Below are 10,481 nucleotides of genomic sequence, written 5' to 3' on the forward strand. Positions count from 1 at the left end.
TTGCCATCAATAATTTAAAACAATAACCATAATTTTATTTCTGACTACCATTATTATTTGGCTGTCATGGAGAATTTAAGATAATGATGAAAACCACTTATTGATTGTTTTAAAAGTGTCACAGATATTCCAGCTTGTTGTAGATGATTTGCTGTTTAGCTGGTTAATTAGGATTAGGAAATCAGATAAAATGTAAGGTTTTGGCTTTTCATATAATACGGAAATAAGCATCATTGTAGACTTATCTCACTTTCTCAACAATCCTTAGTTGAGAGTCCACATATGAGGTCTTTCATTGGAAGTTCTGCAGAAAAGCACTGTAGTGAAATATGGCTCCCTGGCAATCTTTCATTACTTATGTCTATTTTTAATCATTTCCCACTACAGCACAGTGGGAAATGCAGGACAAAACCATATTTGGATATATTTAGCCAAGAGATTTACAACTGCTAGGAAAATCCAGATAGTACACAATGTGACCATGTGTTCCTCAGCAACTTTGGACACTTCTGATCTGCATTCGGCTCTTCACACTCATTGCCACAGCTGAGTTTGGGGTTTCAGTCCTTATATTGATACATTTGAAAGTGTAAGTCCAGATAATCCCAAATATTGTCAAAAGCTTAAGGGTAAAACCATCTTTCCTTCTTCTTTTGCTATGGCATAAGAAGTAGTGTGTTGTATGTTTTATAGGTACAATTTTTTGCATAAGAATAAGTACTCTGAAAGTTCAAGGGATGTGAAACTCAAATCAGGCTCTGAAAATTAGTGTCTATTTTTAGTCTTGTTTTTCTTGTGCCTCAGCTCCACATCTGTAAAGTAGGATTCATAACACCTATTATCTCAACAGGATGCAGTGAAAATGCAATTATATGTATTCACAGCACAGATACTGGAAAGAAAAGTATTATAAAGGAAGTCCGCGAGGAATTCTCATGTTCAGTGCAAAGTTTGATTGCATGTAACAGCTGATCATCAAATAGCAAAGATTTGAACTCTTTTTGTCTATGTACCAGGTAACACAGATCTCAGAAAAAAATAGCAGCAATTAGGCATTAAATTTAATCCCTATTATAGGCACAGGGAAGACACAGGTTTCTATCTTGTCTGCCAGTATATGTGTCATGGTGTGCGTTATGACTGTGCAGATTAGCATATGCTAGTCCGTTTAACCATTTCATTTTGAAGCCCTAGTGTTCATGTCTGTGTATATTGAAATAAAATTTTGGTTATTGTACACAAGTGACTACATGCAGATGAGATGTTCCTTTGCATTTTTGCAGCTTGCATCAAGATTATCCTCACCATTACCCAGCCAAATGCGGCTTAGTCTTCAAAAGACAATATTCACAGCCTGATGATTTTCTGTTTGTACTAATGTTTGGGTTTGGTTGGGGTTTTTTCCTGATCTTTTCTGTTATCAGATATGAATCGTTCATTTATATTTAATTCAATTATTATTGCTCTAGCAAAGATTTTCATAGGGTATTTACAGTTTCAATAGATTAGAAAATTGAAAAATCATGAATATTGGGATATCACTTATTGTAACCTCTTTTGGAGACATTCTTTCTGGTCAAACATGGTCAGTTCCAAGCCACTGAGATTGGAGTGGGTATTCTTCCACTTATCAGTAAAGGATTCACAGATACCAACAGGACACACATACCTGAACATATATGCTCTTATTTGAAAATGTCCTTGAGAGGTGGGGGAAATGAAATGAAGGAAACTGGAACTTAGGATCTGTAATAAAGGGGTCAAATGCATCTCTCTCTGGGTGTATTTCATCCTGAGAAGATGTATAAACCTTTTCACATTCAGGCCTGTCAGGAGTGGAGCAGTATTTTCCCAAGTTTATGACTTTGCATCTGCCAAAATCTAAGATGTTACTTTGCAACTGTCACTGTTCCATTAATGCAATAATTTATCCATCTGGATGTCAAGGTATTTGATGATATTTACTGGTGATCTTGGAAATGTAGATTGATTTTTTTTTTTCTGAATATATCAAGTGTGCCCTTTACAGAGTAACAAATCAGTCCCGTCTGCCTAAAACTATTGCAATTAAACCCCATATCTGCTACCTTTTTTTTTGTAGAGACAGAAGCTTAATTATATTAATATATCTTAGTGTGTGGAGAGGGGAAAAACATGGCTACAGAGCAAAGAGAGAACTGTGGTCCTTTGACAGAACATGGTTGCCTGAAGCAGACAGTGTGAGCACCGTGGGTAAGGAAGAAAAAATGTCGGGCTATACAGAAGCATGTTTTTCTGTCAATGTTCTTACCTTGTTTCCAAGCTGAAAAGCCCATGCATGACTTGTGCCTTGTTTTGTATAGGACATGATACCCTTTTACATAGACATTAATTTCTTATGAATAAAAGGGTTCCTGAGACACAAGTGTAGTAACATGCTAGCACAGACACACACTGTAGCTGGTAGTGAGAGGAAGTGACCCCTTCTCCAGCTTTGGTGTTAGCTGCTTTCCTTTGTGGATTTTACAGGCTTTTATATCAGAACATTTCTTTTTCCACTGTGTTTCAAACAGTGGCACTTTCAGTTTGTAAAACTTCTACATATAAAATTTACTGCATGGAATAATGTATGGAGAGGAGTAGTCCCTCTGCTGCATATCTTGTGGGAATCTCATCTGAGCACTCAGCTCTTACTGTGTCTGTATTGTAGGAAAGAGGGAACAATTTTTTATATTTTTTTAACCGCAAAAGTAATTTTTCTTTTGAAAGATTTGTCTGTGGACTCATTTTGACTGTATTTTAGTTGAACTTTTTGATATATTTTGCAGGAATTAACTAAAGATTCCCAGTACTGATTTCCCAAGTCATCAAAACCTGTCAGATATCAATGCAATGGTTTATTTAAAAAATGTCTTCTTATTCTCAGTGTAGGAATACTGGAACTCTGGAGGAAAATATATTACAAGACCTTCAGTAAATTGATACATTTTGCTTTCATATGCAAACTTGCCATTCTTATAACTCTAACTTGTTTTATTGCCAGTCTGAAATTTCCTGAACATTCCCTTCATCCTTTAGCAGCTGCTGCTGAGTTTCTTTATAAATATTAATGATTGCTTCTCATAGACACAATTAGATCTGCATCACTCCACAGATGTAAGCCAGTGAGTTCATTTACTATTACCTTCTGCTTGATTTCTTTTTTTTTTCTAACCATCAGAGAAGGAAAGACTTGATTCAGATCTGTTTGCTGACTTTAGATTTGTATTGTATATTTGTATTCCATGGTTGTGTTCTTGCTATTAGGTGAGACTTTCTCACAGAAGAAACTGAAAAGCAGCCTTTCTCTGCTAATCCTGCTCTGCTTTGAAGATACCCAGTATCACAGTGCTTTTGAACAGTGCCCTTGCCTTCCTATCTCAGCCTCACTGATAGAATCTCTCCCCTGAAATGCCAGGGCATTGTTTTTCCAGGGTCACAGAGGTAGTATTTTCCCCATGTGTTGTTATTCTGTTTTTGGTCCCATGACTTTGTGCTTACAGACCTCTTTATTTTGGTTAGGTTGAGTTCTCATGGGTGGTGACTACCACCAGCCTGAGAACTGCACCCTTTTCTCCCTCTTGCTCCTTTTCTTCACCTCTTGCTTTGCAGATTTTAGTTTCTATCAGAGAAAAAGCAAGCACAGAGCACAGCAAGGTCAAAGGCATCATTTAAAAATGGCTTAAATATTATCCAATGATACATGTGGACAGGAACTTAGCAGACAATGGTTATGCAGTACTTACATTTAATTAACATATTCCTCTTCTGGTTCAGCTGCTAAAAATATATTATTCACAGCGACAATGTTAGAAATCCATCACCGCCCAGCAGGAACCTGGGCTTTGTGCAGGTATCCTTTTGAAGCAGGTTGTTGCAGTTTTCCTTGTTGTGACAGGGAAAATCTGCTCTTTTACTCATTTAGGACTGTAGGGTCCTGTTCATTATCCACTTTTGTTGACAAAGACCTGGTTCTCTGGCCCACAACAGCCAAGGACTTGACTTTGTAAGGAGTTATGTGTACACTCACTTTTACTCTCTTGTACTTATGTGGAGCAATCTGATCAAGCGGGAAAATAAAATTGCAGTAAGTTTTCAGCATGGCCTCCGTGTTGACTTCCCTCAATAATCCCTCAAACTCATATCAGTTCTCCTCTATGGTGTTTCTTTCCCTCAGGAAGAGAATGAACCAGATACAGAATTCTGATCATATGAAAGTTTTCCTTCTTAAACTGTTTAAGAGACTTGCATCTCAGCTTGAAACAGGAGCAGCAGCTGCCTTTATTGGAAATAACTGGTTTTTTGTAGTCTGAAAAAGGCCTGGTATCTAATTTTGCTGTTGTTGGTTGTGCTTTTTCAATACGTCTAGTCAGACAACACCCATGAACTGCATTTATTAAAGGCGTTAATTAATTTTAAGAGCAACGAGGGACAACTGTAGCACTTGTATGGGCACAAACCCAGCTTGCACGAAGTGCGGTGCTGAATTAGCTTTATTTCCAAGAATGGAGGTTTAAATACAATGTTCAAACTATAACACGTGACCATTCAACCAATCACACCAAGGCACTCCACTGCACTTGTGACAGAGTACTTGGGAGACCACAACTCCCAGAGTGCTATTCAGCACCCTTAACATGAACCCCACAGACATCTTGGTTGAATATTGTGGAAACACCTTCTAGTGAAGGTATTTAGGCATAGGATTAGGTTGTCTAGGAAGGTAAAAGAATCTTTATCACTATAAATTTCCAGACTCTTGATTGACAAATGTCCCTGAAGAGCTATTTAGTTGATCCTGCCTTATACAGACGGATAAGTAATAGGAACTCTGAAGTCCTTTGCAGCCCTATTTGTTATGATTGCCAAGAAAAAACAGCATGCATGAATTAGGAACCAGGAACACTAATGCCTCATCCCATATTCTGTAACAATCTTAATAACTTCTTCTTGAATCTTCAACGTGCTCTACAATAATCGTGTGCTTTAGAATACAGAGGAAGTATCATCATTAAATACAGAAGTTAAATGTATTTTTAGACATATAAAAGGACATGTGTTTTGTAGCCTAGCAACAGGCTCATCATCCACCATTGTAGCGCATTTAGAGACACACAGATGTGTTTGAATGAATACTTGAATGATAGAAGAAATAAAAATAAACTGAAAGTGCTTCTGCTTGCTCATCTCCATCAGCATCAGCAGCATTAATTGTGAAAATTTCTGTAGGATGTGTTCTGTAGGCTGTTTTCATGTCACCCAGAGAGCCTTCCTGATTTCCAACAGTATCTTCAGATGTAGTGGAATAACGTCAATAAAGGAGATCCTGAAGCTGAAGCCTACAAAGATCCATTTGGTCCCTTAATTAAGTAATAGCTTTTCCCCAAGTGGTCAGCACAAAGCAAATATTATTTTTTTTGTTTCTGAAAATCTGATTGCTGCCATTCAAATAAAGGGGGAGGAGGGAGGGGAGAGGAGAGAAAGAAGGAAAGAAAAAAAAAAGAAGAAAAGAAAAAACAAGGTAGAAAAAAAAGAAGATAAGAAAAAACAAGAAGGGAAGGAGGGAGGAAGGAAGGAAGAAGAAAAGGGCACCCAGACAGAGAATCTTGGCATACGTAAGTGGTTTTGTTGTTTATATAAAATGACATTCAGTGGGGTTCAGATCATTCTCAGATAGCTGTGTCCAGTTTGCAGTAAATAGGAGTAGGATAAGAATAATCTTGTTTTCCTATGGAGGACTGCAGCAATGACTTGGAACAAAGCTTTGCAACAGGTGTGAGGATGGCTTGTATAATTTTTACATCATCCTTTGTGGAAAATAAATCATATTTTGCATAAGTTAATGTCAGAACGATGGATGGAAGAAGTCATACATGACTAAAAGGTTTTAGGAATATGTATGTAATTTTTGTACTTGATGTCATCAGGGATTACTGCAATTTTATTGTCTAGTTGGTTTTTTATGGTTGTAAAACTGCACTAGATTTATTGAGATCAATGTACAAAATGAGCACTCATTTTAACAAGTGGAAGGGGATTCCAGGTAAGAGCAAGATCCATTGAAGGACTTTGTGGACCTTGCCATGAGTCAAGTGGTTGAAAGAAACCTGGACCATAGAGCTCTGCTATGAGGTGCCTACACACACAGTAGACTGCAAAGGACGTGTCAAGGCCCTCACAAGCCAACAGGCAAATATTCAGGAAAGACCTAAAATTCTTTTGTTCTTGGATTTTTCTCTCCAAAGCTGATTTTTCCTATAGAAATGGTTCTCTTTTTTTCCCTTTTGTTTTCTACCAGAGAACCGAACAGAACCAATATTTAGTTTGTTCCTTTCTCAAATGTGCCAAAGGCTCCTTATCTGGTGGATCATTAGTGCTGTTTAGTTCTGAAATTATACTCTAATGCTGAGACTATTTGTTCAGGAAGGGGGACAGTTAGGTTCAGTTTTCTGCTCAGATCGTGAGGCTGACAAATCACACAGCATTGAAGGATGATCCTATGCACAGTACAGTCCATTTCTTCTTGCTGAAAGTTTTAGTGAATTTACTCAAAATTCTCCTGCACTCCTCAGCAATGTAAATAGCAGGTCCACAGACGTCCTTTTCTAATGCAAATATGTGTGTGCACTGATATTATTTGAACAGGGATAGAAGAGAGTAGAAATGTTGCTGGCACTATTACCAGCACTAGGTTTGTACAGAGAAATAAATGCAGCTCGTTCCATGCAAAGATATAGGAATTTTCCACTGAGGAAACAAAAAGGAATTACTCTGCAGCTTAATGAGCAATTAACCCTTCATCTTGTTTTCTAAGTCTGTTTTAGAGCAAGTAGAATTAAATACAGATTATAGGCTCTTTCAGCTTTGGTCTGGGGTTTGTTGAGAACACCTCAACTGCTGCTGAAGAACTGCTCTTTAACACACATCCCGAATCTTGTTCTGTTTGATCCCCCGCCTTATGTTTTTACTGAAATACTGAGTTTAACATGAATGCTGGTAATTTTACAACCCTCATCTCCACGCTCAGCCTACTCTAGGCCTGTAGGCTGTTGTTGTATACAATGCCATGTGTCGAACTACTCAGATATAGGGGAATAGTTTTTAGCCCCTTATTCCTGATTGAATGTAGAAGGACTAAAGCTTTACTGGCTTATTGGGCATTTTTAATGTAGGTTTTGTGGTTTTTTTATGTATCTTGAAATCTTCTTTAATTGTGTTCTATAATTTGGTGTCATAAATCTTCACTTCTGCAGAGGCTTTACTCATTCTAGCCTTCCTCTTGGGGAACTGTCTTGATTTTATTCCTATTATATCATATGCCTGACACTCCTGATTATGGATTCAGTGATTGCTAACAGCCAAAGATTGAACAGAAGTATATTTTATTCAATGTCCTTAACTTACCTGAATACCTTCTAAAAGTCTTTCAAAGGTACAGCTCCCCACTGAAGTTATACTTAACTCTCTTCCTGTATTTGCTTGAAGGTGCCATTACTTCACTTCACTGAAACTGGCTTAGCCAAGAAAACTAATTTATTGAGATGCTTTCCGAGTAAGACCGTTTAGTCTACTGATAATGAATTCTCCATAGCTGTTCACTTAATATTTAGAAATACTACCATTTAACAATCATTCACTTCTTCAAGTCTAAGATGTTGCCTTTGGCAATTTCAATAATTTGAAGAGAATGCAGTTGAGTAGTTTTATTAAATTTGGTTTCGTATTTGTTCAGATGTCTGAGAATTTCTCCTGCTGGTTGGACAGAACATTTACTAGGAGAGACAGGACACTTTCAAAGGTTGAAAAACTCCATCCAGAAAATGCACTAAAACTTCTCTCTGGTTAAACAAGAGCTTCCATAATTCCTTTCCGGCTAGGCTTCAGGTTTTGTCAAACCATAGTGAAAGGGTTGTCTGTGACTTAATGCAAACAGAAGATTAGGACTACTCAGTCTAGAGGCATTTTCCCTGTCAACTTTAAGGAGATAGATGCTTCAGGGGTCCTGGGAAAGTCTGGCTAAGAAGATAAGTAAACAGGGCTCCTGCCCAGCCAGCTTCCAGCATTCACTTCTCCCTTGTATCCTCCTGACTGAAACCTTCAAAGTCAATCTCAATGTGGTTGCACAGCTGCTGGAACACCCCATAACCATGTCCCAAAGACGTGATAAGTCTGGAAGTCTTGCAGAATTTTCTTCATAAATAATGAGGAGCCAGACATCAGTTTCATAGTTTTCTTCTGCTCCACTTTTCAAGCGTGAGGAAGGTGCTAGCTAGATTCAGGACTTATGGCCGACTTCAAACCTCCATATTATGGTATACCCTCATATTATGCTCTCCTGCAAATGTTTTAAATATTGTAGCCTGGGCTTTAATATGCTATTTATTGCTAGACTTTCAAGAATGTTGCAGAGGCTGAAAACAACATTTTTGTAGAGATGTTTCTCTGTAAGCATATTGAAATCAGGAAAAAAAAGAAAAGAATGCCAAAGGGTGGCTAGAATGTTACATTCATCACACTTCATAGGTTGAAGTACGGAGTGGGTACCTGAAAATCCTGAAATGTGAATTTCAAGGTCAACTGTCCTAACACTCCTCCTCAGCTTCCTCACCTCCTCCTCAAAGCCTGTCATCTTTAATCTGCTTCAAAGCAAATATTATGCTCCTTGGAAGTATATTGACAGATTTAGGGATAACATCTTTCTAGCAAAAATGTTATTTTTGGGCAAGTGAAATCAACAGCCCAGACTATTCCCTGGAAAGTGGTTTCCTGGTTGAAGCTCCCACTTACCCTTCTTTTGTTTTTTTGCCTTGGTTGCCTGAATAAAGATGAAAATGTCTTCTTTTTTTGCATTCCAAAGAAAATTTGAGGGGTAGAACCCAGCATCCATATATGTATATGCCATTTGTCTTATTTTTGTGAAGAGGCTTAAGGGAAGGGATTTTCTGAAGAAGCTTAATAGCCACCGTAGAAGCCCTACAGATATACTGCCAGATAAGAATGGCAAACTGATGATATCAACAGAAATAGTCCATAACAAAGGAAGAAAACACAGCTGATGTCTAAGCAGAGGAACAGAAGGGAAAGAACTGGAACAGAAGAATGTGGGAGCAGGAAATATATTCCTTCCAAAGCACAGCGGACCTTATTTAGTTAAACAATTATTATAGCTTATTTAACAAAGCAGTTATTTTTATATTCTCCCTCTTCTTTGGCGAATCTAGCTTTCAGGATAGATAACCAAATGGTGGAAGTTGAACAACCATGGCGAGCAGTAGCAGCTGGTAAGCTAATATACTGAGTCAATGTTTCTGGTAAGGACATTCCTACATATGCATTAGCTATAAACAAATATAACAGGAAAACAAGCTTCTCTGGATGGGAGAGGTAGCATTTAAGAGTTAGAAATGGTATTTCTAATCTGTCAGTTCCAACTAGGAAAATATATCCAAACTAGTTTTAAAATAGTCTGCAGATGGGAGGGGACTCTAGCCCTGTTAAAACTAAAGGAAGAAAAGAGGAGGGGGATTTTGCTTTTGCTCTTGGGGCCTTCAAGAAACACGACATTACTGTGTTACTGATTAAGAAGGTGAATTATGCAAGTTGCTTTTTAAAATGTAGGTGTCTCTGCTGGCTTCTAGAATACAGAACATGAACAATGGCTCAATGACATTCTTGTGCATATTAACCACCAGGTTAGGAGACAGGTGAATTGTTTCTGTTAATGTATTCACTGGGCCACAAAAGAAGGGTGAAGAGACAAATTACACAGACTTAAAACTTTATCTAAATCCTACTAGAGCCACTGGAAATAGTTCTAACTGCAGGGCTTAGACGAAGTATCTATTTCATAACTAAGAAGACTGGCTTGGGATATAGAAATAAACTCACATTCAGGAACAAGATCTGGAGTTTACCTGAAAGTGCCTTTGTAAAAATCAGGATATTTTTCTATTAAAGTCCTGTACAAAACTAGTAGGAGACAACCAAAAAAGGCATAATGCTTTGGAGGGTTGAAAGAAAAGAAAGCTCTTAAAAATCAGATTTCTCTAATTAAATCCTAAAAAGCCTTAATTACAATCAGAGCTATTGTGAGACACAACATTTCTCTGCATGTGAGTGAATAGTTTTTTCTGTATTTTAACAGCTTAGTATAAACTTTACAGTTCCCGTGTTACAATTTTTATCTGGCTTTATAAATATAGATTATATCTAAATTAATTATACCTGAATAATTTCAATGGGAAAATGTTTGCAAATAGAGAAAGTATGCACTATTAGAATATGCTGTGAATATTATGGTATATTAATTCAAAAGGAAAGCAAAGACATTAAAATATTTCCAGTGCTTTAAAGACTCTTATTCTTGCCATCCTTCATAAGTTGATTTTCCTATGAATTGAAGTGGATTTGTTGTCATGAAAGTTTGTTTTTATCAAAAGTTTCAACAAATTAGCATTTTTTAA

This window comes from Corapipo altera, unplaced genomic scaffold (genome assembly GCF_003945725.1).
Source record: "Corapipo altera isolate COAL_440 unplaced genomic scaffold, ASM394572v1 1, whole genome shotgun sequence".
Classification (NCBI taxonomy): domain Eukaryota; kingdom Metazoa; phylum Chordata; class Aves; order Passeriformes; family Pipridae; genus Corapipo; species Corapipo altera.